Raw genomic sequence first — 23,207 nt, forward strand, 5'->3', positions numbered from 1 at the left:
ATGTCAAAGTATTAGGGCTGAACAATACTGAGTGTTAACCTGGACTGCTGGTCAGAGAGCTGGAAAAGTAGGGAGTAGGATGTGAATTGAATGATAAATAGAGGGATGAGTTGATGGAAAGAATTGTCAACTGCAACATCACATTCAGATCTACCAGAGATCTCTCATAAAGGGCCAATACAGTCAACCATGTGAACCCATTAGCACTGGTCATTCTTGTTTGCTAGCCAATCACTTTCTGACTTATCAGACATACACACACACCCCAAATGGCCATGGTTTGATGGACACAGAGGGCTAGAATATAAATGTCAGTAAATGCCTGACATGTTAGCAGAGAGTATCAAGGTTTAGCCACCCTGAACTGTTCATTCCCAAGATTCTCAGCCTGTTAGGTCCTTGTGGCAAACTCAGTGCTCCAATGGGAATAGATGCTGCCTCCAGGCCTCCCTTTCGTATTCTCCAGGTCTCAGAAGTCCCCAAAAGGCTGGTCTGGAGGTGTGGGGGAATAATACAGGCAAAGCCCAAGTGTTGGTGGCTCCAATTCATAGCAATGATAGGGTGCTGCAGAGCTTTGGATTGTGTTGTGCCTCCAAGGGAAGGAAGCACTGTTGGCACATGAGTGCATCAGGGCTTCCTGATCCTCCCTGCCCAACAGCAGCTGTTCTGGATTGAGCAGCACACTGGGATGGGGTATGAGGCACCCTGGGGACAAGTACCCACCAGTAGAGGGATGGATAGGGCAGGTAAATCTACAGAGAACAGTGCCAGTACTGGGGAGCTGTGCTCTTTTATCAACTTCTCCACATTTCAGTTTTCAAAAACAACTTAGACTTTAGAGTAAGTTTCAACCTATGGAAAATTTACACAAGTGTGTTTCCCTCACTGCCCTAGCTCTCCCTTGATTCACATGTCATAAAACATATTATTCAAAGTCAGAACATTTCCACTGAAGCCATATTAGTCATTAAACACAAACCTCATACCAACCTCAACATTGCCTCCTTCTGCCCTTCTCTCACTCAGGAGGCCATCTGGTCCTGTAGATCATTGCTCTCCTCCCCTTTGAGGGGCCAAAGTTCCAACCAAACCTCCATCCTTGGCCATTGTGAGGGGTTCTGCTCAGCATTTGCTGTCTTGGTAGACATAGATTGAGGGATGTCGACGGACTGTTCCTCTTTGGCAGGAGCCTACAGAGCAACAGATGCTGCAGCCATCTCAGTGAATCACACTGGGGCACCGAGGTCACCATGCTTACCCTTGTTCATGGTACTCGTGTTAGAACTCAGAGTACTGTACTTGCTAGGTAGGTGAGCTATATGCCTATTTTGTGCTGGTCATTTTTTAGTTATGGTCTTGCTTCCTATCCAGGTACATGCCTGGGCCTGGACTCACCTATTTTAAGCTTCCTGTTGTAGTGAAGTTGATATTCATTGCTAGCTTAAGAGGAGATGTCACCCAGTTTTTGGCCTGGGCTGGCCCTGAATAATGATCATCCAAATCTCAGCATCTTAAATAGTTAGGAATACACATGTGACTTCCAGCTCCAATGTGCCTTCCTTCTCAACCCTACCAACTCAGCAGTGACTGACAGCTTGCTCTCCTCAGTTACTCTTACCCTCTGGAATTTCAGAGAGGAGTCACGCATTTTCTTTTTCATTTTACCCTAATTGCTCCCAAGATTGCTCCTGAAATTGTACTATCTCCCCTCATTGTAGGCTCCCCAAGGAAGTGATACCTTTGGATACTGGATATTTCTACATGAGGAGGTAAACTTAGCTGTGAACCCCAAAGGGAGATCCTGTTATTTCAGTTGTGGGCTGTCAGTTCCTCCTGCAACTCCCTCAGCTACAGTCATTTTTCATGACACAATGGTCTTCCTACACTCCCCACACTGATGGGTACAAAGACAGCATCATGCCAATTGGCCAGGTCAAACTATGGGACACTCAGTGGTGGAGCTGGAGGAGTTGCACTTGTCCCCTATCCAATCTGACATCCAGTCCCTCCCTTCAACAGAATTCAATCTCTGTGCATTCTCCTCTCTGCCAACACTCTCAGTCTGTCTCTAGAACTAAGGAACAAGGTATATGTAATTGAGAAACCACAAACACAATCTCTCATCATGAATGGACCAATTTAAATAGTGAAAAAAATGAACCACAAAATTATACTGAACCCCTCTCCCCGCTTCTTTTATTTGTGCAAGTTTGCTCCCTAATTGCTCTTGTGTGTTTGTTGGGGAAGGTGTGTGGGTACGGGTGTGGGGGACATTGTGTATAATAGGATTAAACTCAGGGCCTTTGGCTCTTAACCTGGCTCTTTTTGTTCAAAGCTGGCACTCTACCATTCCAGCCACTGATCCCTAGTGGCTTTTTCCAAGCTAATTGCAATAAGAATCTCTTGGGTTTCTCTGCCTACACTGGCTTCAAACTGCAATTCTGGTATCAGCCTCCCAAAAGGCTAGTATTACAGGTGTGTGTGAGCAACTAGTGCATGGCCTCCCACTGCCACTTTAAAAGGGCAGCTTTTCAAGTGAAGTAAAAGAAAATTCTTGATTGAAAATTGGATATCAGTGTGATTTAGGTAAATCTGGAGGCTCCTCATGGGAGGAAAGGCCTTCTCCTTGGAAGTATTACAGCACTACATGAACCAAGTAGGTTTGATGAAATGTCCCCAGAGAACACACAAGATACCCTGAGTGGAACAACACCCAAAGCACAGGTTCTTAGGACATTGTCTAAAATAAGTTTTTAACCAAGGTACTCACAGATGTGCCTCCTATATCCTTGGGAAAGATACCAGTAGAGCAACCATCTGAATCCTGTCCTACGGGGGTACAGGGTATTTGGAACCAAACCTTTTCCTTAGTCCAAACCACATCACAAAGAGACAATATGGATGCTTCTAGTCCAATGGCTGGGCCCTTTGCTGCTACAAAATTAGGCTTCTTAGACTGGATGAAAGTATTCACTAAGTTTCTAAAGTTAAAAACAGTACACAGGGAACAAGTAAAAACATTGCATATGTGAGCAGATGACAAAAAAATTTTCTAGATTGGAAGTTGCCAAGCAGAAATTGTGCAAATCATAAAAACTAAGATTTCTTAAAAAGCCTCCTCCCAGAAAAGGTAGACTGTGGATCTACCTGCTGCAGGTTGTAAAGGCTTACCTACAGCCTGGATATTACACAGGTGTGGCTGCTGCCACCGGTTGTAGGTGACATAGCCAGAACGGCTTTCGTATTTACAGTGGCTCTTGGCCACTCTGACTATTGCATATAGCCTTTCCAACTTTTTCTCTTTGAAGACCCAAAGATCATACTGATTTCAGGGAGTTCTTTTTTTTTTTTTTTTAGGGAGTTCTTGTATCCAAGAAAAAGGAAAATTCAGAGTGAACTTGGCACTAAGATTGTCTGGTACTGACTGAAGGGTTATTGACCAAGGGATATAACCTGCCCCTGCAAGGAGACTTTACACATTGAATTGGAAACACGTATTTTCTAAGGTCTTATAAACTGGACTAAATTAACTTATGGACATGGAGATAAGCTAATTTAAGACATAAGGTTGGAAAGAAAGATCAGCAAGCATCTCAATGCCTGTATCCCATTATGTGTTGGTGGATGCTACTGCCACAGGAAATTGGAGAGCAAAGCAGACATGGGAGAGGGTGGCCTTTGCAGGGGACAAGCACTTGCCATAAAACACAGCCAATGCTGTGCTGGAATTTGTTTTATAGGCTTTGTAGTTCCAGGGAGGTTGATGCTATACTATATAGGGAATCTGCTTCTTCCTCCCTACCATACAGCTGATTCTGTTTTCAGAGGTAGTTTCTTGTTCTGATTTCACACAGTAGATCAAAGCATAAACTTATACCTACATACATATAAAGTTATTCTTTATAGGTAGTTTGAGCCTGACCATTGAAGAATAACTACAACTTTTCATAATCAGAGTTCTAAGCCAGGGCTTGACTGACAACAGATATTGAAGCACTTGCTACTAGTTCCTCATCCTCTGAATACTATCAGATGGAATATAGTGCTGCATCTCCCCTCCCCCCTCCCTCCCCCCACCCCACCCCTCTGCAAGTCCTGCAGTTGAACTCAGGGTCTTCTGCTTAGTTGGCTGGCACTTGACTACTTGAATCACACTTTCAGTTCTGTTTGTATTAATCATTGGAGGCTCAATTTTAACAGACTTTTCTAATTGATCTGGTCTTAACACAAATCCTCTGGATGTATCTCAGACTTTTGAGTAGCTAGAATTACAAATGTGAGTCAATGCTTCCAGCTAGATTATATTGTAAGGAGGGAGGTTGGGAGGTTTGTAAGGAACACAGGAGAACAGGGCTTACAGATGCAGATTCCAGCAATTGGTGTGAGGTGTTGTCTGTTAGGTGAGGCCGACCTCATCTCAGCCTTGCCAATTGCCCCCAAGGTAAGTAATGTTTTGCATTATGCAAGAATTGATCCTTTAAAAGAACAAGCTGCACTAATATCTAAGGTTTCTAAATGAGATGGCCCAAGGCATTATTCGAAAGCTCACAATGGAGTTTAACGATAAAGCTCTGGTACATGAACACATAAGAATCAAAAACTGTCCACGATTCCATGCTTCTCCCATGATATATTTGTACATATATAAAAAATTCTCATCTCAAGCCCAAAGAAACACAGGTCCCATGGTTTCCCTTATTTGCAATGACTAGTATATGTCTGAGGCAAGCAGAAATGTTCAGAGGTGAAATGAGTCCAAGATAAGGACTCACATATTTTTTCTTTCTTGCTATTGTTTTAAACATATTTATAAGATGATTGCTTTGTGGTTTTTATGTCCCTCCTCCTCAGTATAAACCCTGTTTTCACTGTATTTGATGTTGCTATAATTTGTGGAGGGGAAGGGAAAAAACAAATTGTTTAAACAGGGATACAGATGGACCCATTGCAACAATGAGATGTACAAGACGTTATGTCGAAAAACGAACTTTACAACTCTGGTGTGGTATGGGGAGGGAGATGGGAAGGGATGGTAAGGGGAAACAAAGGAGGAGGGAACAATGCTTGATAAGAAATGTACTCATTTGGGCTGGGAAGGTGGCTCAGTGGTACAGTGCTTGCCTTGCATGCATGAGGCCCTGGTTTGATTCCTCAGCACCACAGAAGCAGAAATAAAAAGCTGGAAGTGGTGCTGTGGCTCAAGAGGTTGAGCGCTAGCCTTGAGGTGAAGAGCTGAGGGACAGTGACCAGGCCCAGAGTTCAGGCCCACGACCGGACTCCCCAACCCCCAAAAAAGAAATGTACTCATTACCTTGCTCATGTAATTGTAACCCCTCTGTATTACATTTTCAAGATTAAAAAAAATTCTGGTTTCAAAGTCTTTGAGGAAAATCAATACCAGGATTTCAATAGGATTGATATATTGTTTTATAACTGGAATCTCAATTTTTGCCTGGAATGGTAATAATGTCAAATGAAATTATGTCTCTATTTCAGAGGTCCATGCTAAATTCACCAGCAGCCCTGCTCAGAGGAAGGGTGCAATGATGATGTGTAAACTCATTTGTAAACATGAGTTGAACAGAAACTCAGTTTGTTAAAACACAGCCACCCACCAAATCTTTGTAGAAATGACCTGTCAGGAGAGACCTCTCCGGTCCACAAAGCTGTACGATCATGTACTACAAAAGTCCAGCGGCAGTGTGGCTAGTGGTAGGAGATCATGATGGACCTAAAGAGGAAATGTGTACAGTTTTGTTAAGTAAGTATACATGTGGTTGTGTTTGCTAGCCATGGGGCTTGAACATAGGGCCTGTGCACTGTCTCTCAGCCTCTTTGTGCTCAAGGCTAGTGTTCTACCAACTAAATCCCAACACCACTTCCAGCTTTTTCTTAGTAGTTTATTGGAGATAAGGGTCTCATGGACTTTCTTGTCTCAGCTGGCTTCAAACTGCAATCCTCAGATTTCAGCCCCCTGAGTAGCTAGGATTACAGGCATGAACCAGCAGGCTCCTGGATTTTATACTTATCCTTTAAAACTTAAAATGAAAGCCCATAAACATTAAGAGGTGTACAATGCAGCATACTCAATTTGTATTTGTTCCCACTGGATCATCTGTGAACTGAGTTAAAGGCTGTCTTAGATATGGAAGGGAAGGAAAGATTTTCCACAAAGTTAGTTTTTGAAGACATTATTATTCAATAGAATTCCTTCTGAGAAGACACTTGACAAGATCAGATGTTAGGTCAAACCCTCATGGAATGGTGTAGGAATTGTCTGGGGAAACCAGGCAACAAAATTTGAATTAGGAGGTAATGTGCTTCCTTCCTCAGCTTACTCAGCTTTATTATCTGAAGAAGAAAGGAATGAGTAGGAAGAGGTCAAGTTCTAGGGACAGTTTATGGGTTTGTTTTGTTCTCTCTCCAAATCCTGTAAGATAGGAGTGCTGAGTAATAGCCTCTTCCTTTGGAAAGTCCCCACATTATCTCACTCTATCATGAGAGGAGACCTCACTTCTGTGGAGATAAGCTTGCTCTTGGGTCCTTCAGACACATAGTATGCAGACATCAAAAGTCCAATGCTATAAAGGGAACCCAAGATACTCAGTTTTATCAATGATGTAAGGGCCATTTCATGACAATGAATCTGCAAACTGGGTATCATCAATTCCAATAGTGGAAATAGCAGCCCTGGACAGTGGATGATGTAAGATGTTAATTGATCTCCATTCTCACTTCCCTTTCCTTCCATTCTGAATATTTGCCACAATGAAGAGTTTTGCCTCAAAAAGTTTAAGGAATTTGAGTCATGATACCACAGAAACAGGCAAAAATATAATACATAGAAAGATTGTTTTGTGTAATGTCCCTCATAGGCATATGAAGTTAATTTAAATAAACTGAGTAAGAGAAAGGTTAAGTGAAACAGCTTTAAATAAGTAGTTTTTTCTGATTCTCCCATATTCCATTAAGCAAAATTATCACTGATAAAAATGCATTTACTCAAAGCAGCAGCAATGCAGGTTTCACAGAAGCACAATGTTTCGGTTTCCTATAATATCAGTTGAGCCTTCTGTGGGATCTAGGAGAAGGACATGGCATTGTGAGGCTGGGAGAAATAATAGGAGTGAGGATCTGATGAAAACAAGCATCTAAAATCACCTAAAAGTGCAAGAGATGAAGTTTCTACTTAAATATCTGTATCTATCTTTTCTCTTTCTCTAATACTAGTACTATAAGCCTCAGCCACTGTCAAGGGCAGAGACTGGATACCTGAGGAGGAAGCAGACTGGAGAGCAGCAAGATTGGTAAAAAAAAAAAGCTCTAAGATGCACAGGAGAGGACTCAGGTGGTCTCACAGAAGATGTACAAAGTCACCACTGAAGACAATGGCATGTATGTGTGTTTGTGTATGTGTGTGTGTGTGTGTGTGTGTGTGTGTAAAAAGTGAGGCTTAAAGTCATGCAACATATCCTGAACTATGATTTAACAATGAGCAGTGTCACACATTTATATGAGGTTCTGATAATCTAGAGCAGAATTATGTCCACTGATGAAGGTTTGTAATTTCAAGTCAAGTAAGAAAGCAGTGCCTTCTAGCACCACAAAACTCCAATCTGAGAACTCAGAATAATAATGGGATTATAATATTTAATGGGATTATAATATTTCAAACCATAGGTATGTTATTCTGGGGAATAACAGAGATGGGGGGGATTGAGATCCAAGGCTAGTCTAGGCAAAGTGTTAGCAAGCAGACCTTATCTCAACAAATTCTTCTGCCTAGGTGGTTCATTCCTGAAATCCCAGCTCTGTGGGAGGTGTACGTGAGGGAAGAGCAAAGCCCAAAAATTACTTAAAATACTTAAAGCAAGAAGGGGGCAGGAGGTGGTAGAATGCATGCTAGCATGTATGAGGCTTTGAGTCCAATCAAACGATAATACTATTAAAACAACCCAACAGATGTAAGATGTGCTCATTAGCTGGATTCAGCTTTTTTCCTCTCTACTAGAAATATTTAGAATTTGGGGAAGCATAGGAGAAGTGTACAGCACAAGTACCATGCAGCTGTACATTATCTATACAGCACTCTTAGCCAACATGCTGAGCACTTGCTGGGTTTCAGTTGTTGGCCTCTGATAAGCAGTCATTAATATCAGACTCACAGAAAGAGCAGATGAGTTAATGGAGTCAACTGACTTAAATGACTGACATTGAAGCCTATGCAGGGCTGTGATCTTCAGTTCTAGTACTTGGAAAACTAACCCCAACCCTGATGCAAACACATTGGCTCTGCAAACCTGATTGCATCTGCCATCTTGGTGCCATTTCTCTTTCTATCATCTGTGAGATGGTCTATCAAGTAAGTTAAATCCAGGCCACAATAGAAGACGCTGCCCAGTGCACTGAGATACACCTGCTGTCATCGGCAGTGGCTGTTTTCAGGGCACTCTGGACTTCTTTTATCACCTGGAAGTCACCATAAGTTCCAATGATAAGAACCACTTTGGGTACAGACTACTATAAGCGTTTTACTAGACTACAGAAAACTCATGCCCAGACTGATGTGCTTTGCTTTGCATAGAACAGCAATAAACAGTCTGTACATTGCTTATTTTCTGGAAGGAGAGACATATGTGCTGGGGACAAAATACACTGTAACTATGAAACAAGAGGAATAGCATAGGAAAAGAAAGACCCATCTGTACGGTATTTTCACAATAATAATAATAATAATAATAAGAAGAAGAAGAAGAAGAAGAAGAAGAAGAAGAAAGCCTTTGTTTCTCTGAAGGTTACAAGAAATGGGTATTTCTGCAGTTTGAACAGCAGGTGGCACTTTTAACTACTTTACAAGTGAGTCCAGTCTGTTTGTTGTTGTTTTTATTATTGTTGTTGCTGATTTAGCTTAGGATAGAAACCTAAGTGATATGGTGAGAGGGCACAAAATCATTTAAAATGATCTTGGAAACATTAAAAAACCTCACCAGTGAACAGATTGCAGTCTAAAAATGTACCAAAAATCAAGCCCTGAACTTGTTCTGTATGAGTGTAGCTAGCACACAGACCTTCTGTAGGTAGCTTTCCTTGTCTGGAACAACCTACTCAAGCTGTGTACAAAGGAAAAGAAACAACACTAGAACTTAAAATTTGGAAATGCCCAGTGCAAGTTGAGATGTATGCATTTCTAGAGTCTTCCTAGCACTAAGGGCTTTTGAACAACAATCTCTCCAACAACAATCTCCTTGGCCTCTGCAAGCTGCCTTTTCAGGTATTAGTCAATATGCATGCATAGAAAGCCCCCTTGCTGTGTGCTCTGCCACAACACTAAGACCATCAGTGTTGTAGGATGATGGGGAAACTTCTCCCAGGACAGAATGTGGCCATTGTTATGTTTAGCAAATAATTAACCTGTCAAACTGGGCACCAGTGGCCCTTGACTGTAAACCTAGCTACACAGGAGGCAGAGATATGAGTATGCCAGTAAAAAACCAGCTTGGGCAGGAAAGGCCTTGAGACACTTATCTCCAAGAAACCACCAGAAAACTGGAAGTGGCACTGTGGCTCAAGTGATAGAGAGCTAGACTTGAGCTGAAGAACAGAGAGACAGCCCCTAGGCCTAGAGTTCAAGTCCCATGACTGACAAAATAAAGGAAAAAAAAGTAAAAGAAAGAAAGAAAGAAAGGGAAAAAGGAAAGAGAGAAAGAGAGAGAGAGAGAAAGAAAGAAAGAAAGAAAGAAAGAAAGAAAGAAAGAAAGAAAGAAAGAAAGAAAGAAAGAAAGAAAGAAAGAAAGAAAGAAAGAAAGAAAGAAAGAAAAAGAAAAAGAAAGAAAGAAAGAAAGAAAAAAGAAAATGTCGAAAGAAAAAAACCTGTCATGATGAGAGATATGGCAAAGCTCCAGCCTCTGCAGATAAAGACATCCTGACCTGGGAGATGGCTCAAAAACAGAGGCACTGTTACCTTCTCCTGGTAAGAACCAAAGCTCCCACTGGAGCCCATACCGTTAGAATGGAGCAGATTCCCAGCACATGCCTACAGCCCCAAGTCAGTGTGGCCAGAGTGATTAGCAGCCAAGCTTCCAAGTCCCCTTTGATTCCTGCCTCCTGGGCACATTGTGGGCCAGCTCAGAAGGAGGTTTCAGAAGAGCATAAAGAGCCATGAAGCAAAGCAGTCGTGTAGAAACACAAAGCACATGACTCTCACCCCTGGTCTTCCAGAGTTATTCTCAGATTATTTTGTGGATAAGAAGATGTGAGTGAATCATCTTGCTTCCTGAAAAATATCTCTGTATAGGTAGGCATTCTTTGCCTCACACTGAAAGGCAACCACTTGTCCAAAGGCTGGTCTCATCTGTGGCCAATAAATTTCCTTTTCCCGGCCATCATCCCTTTAACAGACATCTGTATGTTGGCTGATAGCACATCCATGAATGGAGATGTACCTGCGAAGGTTTTGAAACCATAGTGGTCCATGATGTCCTATCACCATTTCTCTCCCACTGTCATCTCAGAATTAGACCAGAAGCTGGTTGCAATCACAGCACATATCAACACAAGACTGTCAATACCTGAACCTTGTCAAAGTCTACTTCAAAGATACCTTTCAGTTTCAATCTATGTCTGACAGAGTATCTACCCCCTACTTTTTTGGTCTAGGATATATGGAGCTATAAACTGGGAGACTTAGAGAATAAGATTAGAGAGAATGGGTCTCCTGGACAGGATCTGCTATAGGTATGACTAGTTGGAAGGAAAAAGAAGCAGCATAAGGAAATATTAACATGGCCAAAGTGGTCAAAAGACATCTCTCCAATGCAAGAATGTGTTTCTGACAAACTTGTTCTTGTTGGGCCATGACCTGGTATGGTGGTGCCACTTTACACTCTGGTCCCAATAGAGTAACATACATGTCATGGCTTCTTCCCTCCACGGCCTAGGCTGACTACCAGAGGTTCATTCCCTGTTTTTACCTCTGCTTTCTAAAAGGGTACACACATCAAGGGGCTCTCTTCTTTCCCTCTACAAATATTCTACCAATGTTCCCTCATTTCACAACTCCTCATTGCCAATCTAGGTGCTGCTGTTCTATGAGTCCTAATGTATCCTCTCCTGAGCCTAACATTTGTTGCCTTTCCTCCTTTTGGTGCTGGGGACTGAACTGAGAGTCATGTGCATGCCAGGGATGTACTCTACTACTGAGCTGCATCTTCACCTCTGAACTTTGTTTATCATACTTGTCAAGAACTCTATTAAGTATTTGATACAATTACTAAGGTACATGAGAATAAGGGAGATGCTGCACTTAGCAATTGGACAAAAAAATCACCGATCTATAGGAATCACCTCCACATTAGCTTGTGTGGCAATGAATGCAGAGCTCTGGCTAGGAGAAAACAAAAGTCATGCCTGAGAAATACATGGTGGTCTACTGGTAAAATTATCAACAGGAGTTTTCTAAGGAGTGAGGCATGAGTCATTAATTATGAACCAAGAACTACTTCTTCAAAAGTGTAAAGAAATAAGCCAAAGCCACCAGAAAAGACTCATGAAAAGACTCATAAATGGGTACTTAAGAGAAAACAAAAATGTTCTTAGTCAAACACTGGTAGATAGGATGGGTGGTGCCTCCATCACAGCTTGGCCTCAATCCTTAACCCACTGAGGAATGAGAGTGCCTTGGCCAGGCCTGCCTTCAGTTCTGACCCAGCAGCCTTAGAAGATTTGGGTTCATCCAACCTGGTCAGTTCTAGGACTAGAGACCCAGGGGTATCAATACTTACTCCATAGGACTCCCACAATGGAAGCTATTTGCACTTTGATCTCCCTGGGGCAAGGACACAAAATAACCTGCTTCTAGTCACAGATCACTCTCTGGGACAGTTTACTTTCTAATGAGTGAGACCAGCTTGGCTTAAAGATCTCTATCCCACCCCTCCCTACCCTACCCCAACCTCAGGCCTGGTAGAGGAAAACTTACGGAACTTACCATCTCCCAACTTTACTAGCAACAAGGTACTTGCACCTCACCCAGAAGTACCTTTTCCTTAGAGCTTTCTATAAGTTGCAGTATTCCCATAGCCCTTTTTCTGAAGAAAAAGGTACTCTTACAGGTTATTGGTGGCCATGGAGGAATGCTTGGCACAGACAACCTGCCTGGAGCCTCACTGAAAGAAGAGTGAAAGATTCTGGCAAAAAGAACCAGTGATTGATTTGGCCTCCAGGGAAAACAGAAGTGTTCACCCTCTTCCTGGCCATTGTAGGTTCTAAGCAATTGAGATTTCTGTTTCACTCATGTAAAGTAAACATACCCAACAGGCTAGATCCATCCATCCCTTATATCCTTACAACACCCTGTGGGCCTCAGACAGCTTTGACTGCTGGAAAAATGAACATGAGAATGGGTCATTGGGACAGGCCATGTCTCCCCTCCTCTCCTTGACTTGGAAGTACTGTGTCAAGCAGTTCTTGATACACTATGGGACTGGTCAGCTTCTCAGCCTCTCACTCCCTCAAACATCTAGAATCACTTCTGTACTTAAAGCTGCCAGACACCTTGAGAAACTACCCTGGCAACCAGGAACTTGCACTCATCCTGTGAGTGCTGCTTCATTGCCAACTGAACTCTAAACACAGGGATCAGTGTTCCTGATACTGTTTCTGGGGAATGTGACTGAAATCCCTCTGATGGGACATGAGACAAGAACCTGTGGTTGTCTGAAGGAGAAGTAGCATCTGGATCTAGTTTTCTTTCTCTTCAAACTGCTTTTTTGCTAGTTGCATGCTTTTGAGAGATTGAAAACTATAAAACTGGGCCAGGAGGAAAAACAACAACATTGGCACTTGTCATCCTCCTCTTCAAAATAGCAGAAAAACCATGAATTTAATACTCCTCTTGAGCACCAGTCCTATATTGCTAAGATTAAATCCTTCTGTCCAAATTTATATTTCAAATACACTGAAAGAATAAAAAGGATTCTAAAGAAGAATAAGGGCTCAGGGTATAAAATGTATACTTCTTTATTTATACAAATAGGGTTTTAAAACAATCATATTTAAAAGAAATCTGCATTTTTACATTCACTGTCAGTGAGTTCCTGACAGAGAAGGCTGAGCATGATGATACATAGCAAGGTCCCACTGCAGGACAACAGAAGCTCAGGATAGCACCATTTATTTGAGAAGCAGTAGGCAGGCCCTGGCATTCCTGTTGCACTGCTAGCAATGGGAAATCTTAAACCTCTTCTTCCACAAGACTTCTTCAAATTCCCCCTGTTCATCAGCAGTGGCATCTTTGATTTGCTGGTACTTGGACACCGGGTCATTGATGTTGCTTTCAGCCTCAGTGAACTCCATCTCATGCATGCCCTCGCTTGTATACCAGTGCAAGAATGCCTTGTGTTGCAACATGGCACTGAACTGCTCTGAGGTGTGCTTGAAGGGTTCCTGGATGGCCGTGTTGTTGCCAATGAATGTGGCCAACATCGTGAGGCCATGTGTGGGAATGTCACACACAAGTGTCTTCACGTTGTTGGGGATCCATTCTGCAAAGTAGCTGCTGTTCTTGTTCTGCAAGTTGAGCATCTGCTCATCCACCTCCTTCATGGACATGCGGTCTCGGAAGATGGCAGCCGCTGTCAGGTAGAAGCCATGGCGGGGATCACAGGTGACCATCGTGTTCTTGGTGTAAACATCTGCTGGGTGAGCTTGGGCACTGAGAGAGCATTGTACTGCTGGCTGGCACGGCTTGTCAGGGGTGCAAGGCCAGGCATGAAGAAGTGCAGGCAGGGCAAGGACACCGTGTTCACAGCCAGCTTGCGCAGGTCTGCATTCAGCTGGGCAGGGAAGCGCAGGCAGGTGGTGACCTTGATCATGGTAGCCAACACCAGGTGGTTCAGGTCTCCATAGGTGGGCATGGGCAGCTTCAGGGTGCAAAAACAGATGTCATACAGGGCCTTGTTGTCAATGCAGAATGTTTCATCTACATTTTCCACCAACTGGTGGACAGACAAGATGGTGTTGTAGGGTTAGGTGAGGATGATAGGGTTAGGTGAATAAAGGCTCAGCCCAGCACTGGGAACTAGAGTGTCTGGATGTTAGGGAGGAGGGGTGCCCGTTAGCCATCTCCCATGGACTATGATGACATATCAAATATGAAGTTGTCTGGTCTGAAACTCTGGCCAAATGGTTCCAATCTCACTGAGTCTAAGGTGCCAGTGTCCAACATCTTGGGCAAGGGCATGACACTGAAGGTGTTCATGATGCTGTCTGGGAACTCCTCTCGGATCTTGTTGAGACTCAGGGTGCCCATGCCTGACCTGGTGCTACCTCCCAGGGAGTAGGCCAGCTAGAAACCCTGGAGACAGACACACCTTTCTGCTCACCACTTCCAGCACAGACTCCACCAGCTCGGTTCCCTCTGTGTAGTGGCCCTTGGCCCAGTTATTGCCTGCTCTGTTCTGGCCTATCAGACACAAAGACATGATGAGACACATACTCCAGGAATAATGACTTTGCTATATGCATTGTGAAGACTATAGGCTCCTCTGAGCAACTTTGGCTATTATTTTAGATACACTGGTGAAATAAAGGAAATGTTTTCTTTTTTGGGGTCTAGTCGTGGGCCTGAACTCTGGGCCTGGGCGCTGTCTCTCAGCTCTTCAGCTCAAGGCTAGTGCTCTACCACTTAAGCCACAGCACCACTTCTGGCTTTTTTTCCTGATTATATGGTGCTGAGGAATCGAACCCAGGGCCTCATGCATGCAAGGCAAGCACGGTACTGCTGAGCCACCTTCCTAGCCCCCAGGAAATGTTTTCAATGTATCTGGGACCCTACAAATCACCCAGGTTCTAAAGAAAGTAAAGACAATGTGGAGGAAGATACATTTTAACCCAAACCACGTACTTCTAAAAATGAACAGAGCCTGGTGATGGGAAGGGGTCTCAGTGGTAGAGTGCTTGCCTCACATGCACAAGGCCCTGGGATCGATTCCTCAACACCACATAAACAGAAAAAGCCAGAAGGGATGCTGTGGTTCAAGCGGTAGAGTGCTTGCCTTGTGCTGAAGAGCTGAGGTACAGTGCTCAGGCCCAGAGTTCAAGCCCCACGACCGACCAAAAAAAATGAACAGAGCCTGCCTCAATACTGGAAAAGTACTTACTTTCACAGGCGGAACAAGAGAACAGAATGGTCAGAGGGAAGCTAAGCTGCAGGCACTTGTCTGCACCTTGCTCAAACATAGCTGTGCTTTGATTTCTGGTGTCCTGAAATGGTTCCCTGTTATTGCCAGGTATTTGAAATGGCCAGCAGCACTGAAACCTTGTTGGAGGCGTTCCCTGCTCGCTGATCATTCCCTTCAGAGGCTGTTTGCAGACTGGTATTTATCTGTGCTGATTGAGTGGACAGGGACATGACACCTGTGGACTGAAATAGGTGGGTTAGGTGAGGATGATATCTAGATGAATAAAGGCTCAGCTCAGCTCTGGGAACTGGAGTGTCTGGATGTTAGGAAGGAGGGGTGCCTGTTAGCCATCTTCTATGGACCATGCTGACATACTAAATATGAAGTGTCTGGACTGAAACTCTATGGTTCTGATCCTACTAAGTCTAAGGTGCCAGGCTCTAGGTCCACCATGATGGCCCGAGGAACATATTTGTTGCCTGTGGGAACAAGAGTTGACTTGGGCCTATACTTGACAAGGAACTTAGGAGCAGAGCTTATGATTCTAAGTGGCTCTCAGCATTCATTATAGAAATTACAGCATTTCAGACATGGAAACAGAAAAGATATCTTGAGAATGAATCACCATGCAAGAGGCTTCAGCAACTTTAAGGACGTTTGCAGTTGTCTATTTCCATGCATTTTATTCCTTTGCTTTGGGCATGGTGGCTGAAATCTCAGCTACTCAGGAGGCAAAGATGAGCATCAGGCTTTGAGTCTAATGGGGCAAAAGAAAGATGACAACACCTTTTTTTTTGTTGTTGTTGTTCATGGTGGGGCTTGAACTCTGGGCCTGGGCACTGTCCCTCAGCTCTTCAGCTCAAGGCTAGCACCTCTATCACTTGAGCCACAGTCCAACTCTCAGTTTTCTGAGTTGTTTATTGTAGATAAGGGTCTCAGGGACTTTCCTGCCCAGGCTGGATTTGAACGATGATTCTCATTTCTCAGCCTCCTGAGTAGCTAGGATTATTGGTGTGAGTCATCATTGCCTATCAGCAAGAAGCTTTCTCTTTTTTGTTAATTTTATTTTTATTGTAAAGGTGCTGTATAGAGGAGTTACAGTTACATGAGTAAGGAAATGAGAACATTTATTGTCGAACATTGTTACCCACTCCTTTGTTGTTCTCCCACTATCCCTTCCCTTCCCCAATTAAAAGTAGCTAGGTGCAGAGCACCAGTGGCTCATGCCTATAATCTTAGCAACTCTGAAGTTGGAGATCATCACTGTTCAAAGCCAGCCTGGGCAGGAAAGTCTGTGAGACTCTTATCTCCAATAAACTAATAGAAAACCAGAAATGGCACTGTGGCTTAAGTGGTAGGGCTGCTTGTCTTGAACAGAAGAGTTGGGGCACAGTGCATAGGCCCAGAGTTTAAGTGCCACTGCCGACAAAAAAAACAAACAAACAAAACAAAAGAGCCAGGTGTGGCTCTTCAGCAAGTAGATGTAGGGGGAATTCAAGTATAATGCTTTCCTGGGGAAAATACATAAAATTCATATTTCTTGTGTTATAATGTTTCAATAATTGTTATCAAATAGCACATTTCCCTGTATTCAAATACTCAGAGCAACCTTGGGCAATTACTTGCAATTTGCCATTTAACCTGATTTTTCAAAAGGGATATCAGTTAAAATGATATAAACATGAGTTTGAGACTGCCCCCTTCCTAAACAATGACATGAAGAAAACTGGCCATCCTGCCTGATATACAGGATCTAATAAAGACACAACATAAAATACTGTTCATAGCAGTGACACAATTCCACACAACGACTCTCAACCAAGGAACCACAAGATTAAAGTCTTATATCTTACTTAAGCAATATCAACACAAAATACCAAGGTGAGGACATCCCCAAATGTAGATCTATAAAACTCAAATACATTAAATAGCTCTGTCCTTTTGTTTGCACTTTTTCATTGGTTTATTACACAGGAAAACCAATTATCTACGATTCTGTTTGTATACAATGATGTAGAATGGAAACTCTTTATATAAAATTAAATGAATTTCACATTGACAGTTACAAAAACTGACAATCTACTCTGTAGACTTCAGTAAGGTTGTTTGTATTAGGAAAGACAATATGTATCATTTAAAAGCAGTGTTTACACATTATTATTGGGTTTTTCTACATCACAACAATGTTTTTTACTTTAAAAACCTTAAAAAGAATTTATTGTTGGCTAAGTATTCATATTCAAAATGCTGAAGTCCAGAAGTGTTATAGATTTCAAGGTGAGACACTCTATGCTTTATGATTTGGACTATTCACATATATATTAGTGACTGAACATCCCTCTTTAAAATTTTAAAATTTTCAATTTCAAAATTTTTTTTTAGAAATTTAATCTGTATTTTAAAGAGGGCAATGCAACTGGGCTCTGGTTGCTGAAGGGTGAAATTCTAGCTACTCAAAAGTCTGAGATCTTACGATCGCAGATTGAAGCCAGCTGGGGCAGGAAATTGTGGGAGACTCTCATCTCCAAGAAACTACCTGAAATAGTTGGTGTCATGCCACCTCCTGCGGAGTCTGCATGAGATCGCGTTAGACAAAGAGCTTTAAGGAAGCATGCCTGCAGGAAGGGGGTGTTGGTTCAAGGCTTCCCATACACTTGGCTGCACCTTTATAGCCTCTACCTTTATTCTTACTATATTCTTCTTGGCTGTACATTCGTTGCTTTTATTCTCCTTTTGGCTATTTTTCTATTGATCCGTGAACAGAGCATGTTGTTTCTTTCCAGTCCAATAGAGATGACTTCTCTAAATAATAAAGACTAGGACCAAAGATTAAATGTGGGCGATGCCCCAATCAATCATCTGATGTGACGCTGCCTCCAAAAACTCCTACAACTTCACAAGCGGTTTTGCGGCTCACGCATAGTAAACATAAAAACTTAAAATTTGCAAATATGTTACAACAAGCAGAATTAATGAATTAAACTAAGCTAGAAGGAGTTATCCCAGAAGCCCAGAGAGTTCTAAAAAAAGGAACCCCTGATAATAAAAGGAAAAGAAAGATTGAAGAGATGAAGGACAATGCCTATGCCCAGAGTTGAAGCCCCATGACAAAAAAAAAAAAAAATCCAGGTGTGGCTAGTCAGCAAGTACAGGTAGGGGGAATTCAGTAAAAGGCTTTCCTGAGGAAATTCACAAGTGTATACTCAAAAATTAAAACAAAATATATGGTGGAGTGGCTCAGGTGGATACAGCACTTGACTTACAAGATTGAGGCCCCAAATTCGAACTACAATACCACCCTAAGAAAGGCAGGAACTCCTTCCTTGTCATTAGTATTCCCCAGGGACCTATTCTGCCACAGTATTGGAAGCCGGACAGGAGACACTCACTAGCTGCCTCATTGTAATATACCTCGATTCTCTGCAGCTGTAAGCTGCTGTCTACATAATAGTTGCCAGTGCAGTCAATGTTGTGCTCATCGCTTAGCATTTCCCCAAACTGAGATGGAACTAGAAGTGTATTATGGCCTAGAATGTTAACTGTCCAAACAATGGATTTTAAAATAACTATAAGAAACCCAAGTCCTGTTGACACAAATATTTTTGTAAAAAAATTAGATATTTTAAATTAAAAAAAGCACAAAAATTGATGGTATTTTAGTTTTGTTAATCTCTTTGCTATCTGGCTGAATAGAAGACATCTGGGTTCTCCTATGTTTATTCCATCTTACGGGATACCATATTCTGTTTGGATTCTATGATGAGAACCTGGCCTTATATGGACATGAAATTGCCAAAGCAGTAACTTGAAGACTCAGCTAGAAGGGTCTCCAGAACCCCAAGGGTCCTCAGATCATACACCGACAACCACTGATTTAGAAAACACCCAACTTAAGGGAACTGAGATAGGGCATGAAAACTCAGAGAAATTTGCATTAAGGTGGATGAACTGTTCTCAATTATCTAATACTCATCAGTTGACAAAAAGGGAATCCTCTGTATCTGTCAGCTCAAAGACACTGCACTCCTTTCATTCAAATCAGACCAAAAATGCATTAGTCTATTCCCAGGAAACTAAGTACAATGACTTGAGTCTCAGGTAAGACTAAGACATGCAAGGGATTTGAAACCACCCCAGCCTTGCTTAAAAAACCACACCCACCTGGGCCACACAAATTAGGGAAATTGGGGAAACTATCTGGGGGACTTGATTTCCAGGAGGTTAGGGACTACTATGGAGCCCCACCTACCTCAGCCTAGACATGACCACCACCACCTGCACCCTCCAACCCCATCCTCTTCCTCCTCATCCCCCTAAATTTGAGACTAGGATCCTAGGCCAGTGTCATGCTCCCCTTTGTGCCAATCTGGTTGCCACAGTGGCTTGCCTGTATGTACACGATCTCCCTCACGGTGTAGGACTGGAAAGAGTTGGATGTGTGTCCTCAGCAGTGGTGTACACAGAGGAAAACAGGTAGGGCTGGGGAGCAGGAATCTGACACAGCCAACTCAGATCCCCATTTAAACATCTGTTTGTTACGGGGCAGAGGAGATGGGGTGGACTTGATAGGCAGAGCCAGCAGGTGCTCCAACTCAGTCTGCCTATTGCTGGGTAATCAGAGATAGCTACCTGTTATCACTTAACCCTGGCATCCAGCTGTCAGCCTCAAGTCAATTAGCACAGCTGCCACTCTATTTGGAACCTCTTGCCACACTGCCATCCACCTCCCACCCTGACTCACAAGAGAGGCTGAACCCTGGGATCCAGGAAGCAAGAGGAGGGGCTTCCTCTACACAAGGTACTTGTGCCAGAAGCCAAGAACAAGCCTACCATCTATTTTTGATAGGAGGGCCTAGAACTGAAGGGGCACGTTCTGTTGGATTCCATGACTGATTTCCATTCTGGGAAGAGTCAGGGGCTTAGGGCCTTGCCTTCATACTCAGGTTTTCTTTTCTTTTCTCTTAAAAGCAGCTTGCTTTATTACTTAAGCCATAGGTCTACTACAGTCTACTTTTTGTTTCATTTGGCTTCTGCTCCAAGCGTGAGAACTCAGCTCCTGCTCTGTGTATGTGTGTGTGTGTGTGTGTGTGTGTGTTTGGCCGGAGTTAGGCACGTTGGTGTTAGGGCTTGAAATTAAGGCCTGGTGACTCTTTCTGAGATTTTTACTATTATTGAGATTAGGTGATTACCTAAATTTCTCTTATTTCAGAATATTGTGGAATAGTGATATTTAGTTGAAGTCACAAACATATTTTAACCTTCACAATGCAAATTGTCATTATTATGGTCGATAAAGTTTGTGAATTCTATTAGCTTTGACAATACAATTCTATAAGCTTTGACAATACAATTATTTCTTCCAGGTGATATATACATTTCTTTCCTTTTGCTTACTGTAAGATGTTCTGTCTTTCACTCTCATTCCTCTCCTCTCTTTCTGAGGTTTTATTGATTTACTTAGTTAACTGAAGGGTAGATGGCTCTACTACTTGAGCCACAGATAAACTTCTGCCTTTTTTAAGTGATTAATATGAGGCAAGAATTCCATGGGTAGTCCAGGGCAGTACAGAGAGGCTTGAAATCTGAGGATCAGAGTTCAAAGTCAGCCTGGGCAGGAAAGTCAATGAGCCTCTTAACTCCAGTCAACCTAATAGGTGGAAGATAGTAGAGCTGTAGCCTTGAGCAAAACACTTCAATTTTAAGTCCCTCGACTGAACACACTGAAGCAAGTTTCATGGATTTTCCTGTCCAGTATGGCTTTGAACCATGACCTACAGATTTCTGTTTCCTTAGCATTCAGAATTATAAGTGTGAGTCAACATTTACAAATCTTTAATTACCTCTTCTTTCACCTTTTCAGTTATTTATTATTTCTTTCTTTTTGGCATTTGTTATTAGGCACTAACTATTATGCTGTTTTTTTGTTTCCCTTGAAACTACCATGACCTACAACTTTGACCACAGGTAAACTACAGACTGTTTTTCTTTTTTGCAGCTCTTTTTCTAGGGCTTAAACTCAGGTCACAGTGACTGAGGTTCTATTTTTTTTTAATTGAGTGGTGGTTCTTAGGTCTTGAAATTAAGTCATGATGACTTTCCTTGAGGTTTATTTATTTTTACCTTAATAGTAGCTTGTTTCACTACTTGGGCCACAGCTCAACTTTTGCATTTTTTTGTGGTTAATAGGGGATTAGAATATCAACAGAAAGTCAAGAGCATTACAGAAAGGACTGAAATCTGAGAATCATGTTTCAATGCCAGTCTTGGGCAAGAAAATCAATGAGACAATTATCTCTAATAACCACCGAGAGGTTGGAAGAAGTAGACCTGTAGCCATGAGCAAAACATAGCAAGTTCAAGCCCCCATACTGAACACAGTAAAATATGTCTCCTGTACTTTCCTGCCTGGGCTGGCTTTGAACCAAAGTCCTCAGTTTTCAGTAATCTGAGCAGGTAGAATTACAGTTTTGATTTAGAAGGCCTTAATATGCTCCTTTTCCACCTTTTCATTTATTTGATTGTCCCTTCCCCCTTTTTCAAAGTTCATGTCCTTTATTATTAGGGCCTACTCATTTATGCTCAGTATTTAATTAATTAATTTATTGATATTGTCAGTTGTGGGGCTTGAACTCAATGCCTAGGAACTGTCCATCAGGGACACAGCAGGCACACTACTATTTTCAGACATAGTGCCACTTCTACTTAGTTGGAAAAAACAGTCACCAGGGGACCTTTTAGCCGAGGCTGGCTTCCAAATGTGATTCTCAGATCTAAGCTTCCTGAGTAGCAAGGATTACAGGCATGAGCCAGAGGCACCTGGCTTGTTTTTTTTAGATCAAAACTAGCAGGCTCTACATTTAGGCCACACTACTTCACTGTCCATGAGATTTTTGGCCTTTTGTTTTTTGCTCAAAGCTAGCAGGAACAAAAACTCAACTCCTGACGTCTTTTTTTTTTGGGGGGGGGGAGGCTTGAATTCAAGGCCTAGTGACTCTCGCTGAGGGTTGTTTTGTTTTGTGTTGGGTATTTTGTTTTTCATTTCAAAGCTAGCAGGCTCTACTACTTGAGCCTCAGCTCAACTTCCGCCTCTATTTTTCTTTTAGTGGTTAATAGTAAATAAGAGTCCCATGGGAACCAAGGCACTACACAGTATCCTAAAATCTAAGGATTACAGATTAAAGCCAGCCTGGGCTAGAAAGTCCATCAGTCTCATCTCCAATTAAGCACATGATACAGGAAGTAGTATTTTTAAACTTGAGTAAAAACCCTCAAGTTCAAGCCCATGTCTGGCACACTCAAAAAGAAGTTAGTTGGACTTTCCTGCCCAGGCTGGATTCAAACTGTGATCTTTACATTTCAGCTTGGATTAAAGATATGAGTCTATATTATAAAAAACTAATTGGCTCTTTTCTTCTTCAAATACATTTATTTATTTGTTGGTTCTCTGTCTTGTTTTTAGGGCCTCACCAATCCTGCTGAAGGATAGAATGCTCTAAAACTTTAGTAACAGTTGCAATTTGGTTCATTTTTTAGTTTTGGTGGTTAGTAGGAGGTAAGTATAGACACTCCCACAAGGTCCTGACTTATACTGATTGCGGTTCATTGTCAGGGGACAAGGAAAGTTCATGAGACTCTTATCTCAAATTAACCTCCAAAAGATTGGAAATGGTCAAGCAAAAACTTGTAGATCATATCCCAGAAAGGATCACACACACACTCATACACACACACACACACACACACACACACACACACACACAAAATGGGCTTTTTACACACACACACACACACACACACACACACACACACACAATGGGCTTTATGGGCTTTCCTGTCCTGGTTGGCTTGGAATAGTAATGCTCAATTTCAGTGTTTTGAGTAGCTAGAATTTCAAGTGTGAGCCACCAGTTTCTTGTTAATTTTTATCATTTTTAAGACTCTTTGTGCTCTCTTGCACTTTTTAAAAAAATTTATTTTGTGGTTGTCTTAGTGCTAGATCTGTTTTTCACTTACCTTTTTAAAAACTTT

At 42.2% G+C, this 23,207-nt stretch overlaps 1 pseudogene; it reads right to left on the reverse strand.

Moving 5' to 3' along the window:
* Window positions 1-1,022: 1,022 nt before the first annotated feature.
* Window positions 1,023-19,599, reverse strand: LOC122096477 (annotated as a pseudogene).
* Window positions 19,600-23,207: the final 3,608 nt, after the last annotated feature.

This window comes from Dipodomys spectabilis, unplaced genomic scaffold (assembly GCF_019054845.1).
Source record: "Dipodomys spectabilis isolate Male_0828 unplaced genomic scaffold, ASM1905484v1 ptg000374l, whole genome shotgun sequence".
Lineage (NCBI taxonomy): Eukaryota > Metazoa > Chordata > Mammalia > Rodentia > Heteromyidae > Dipodomys > Dipodomys spectabilis.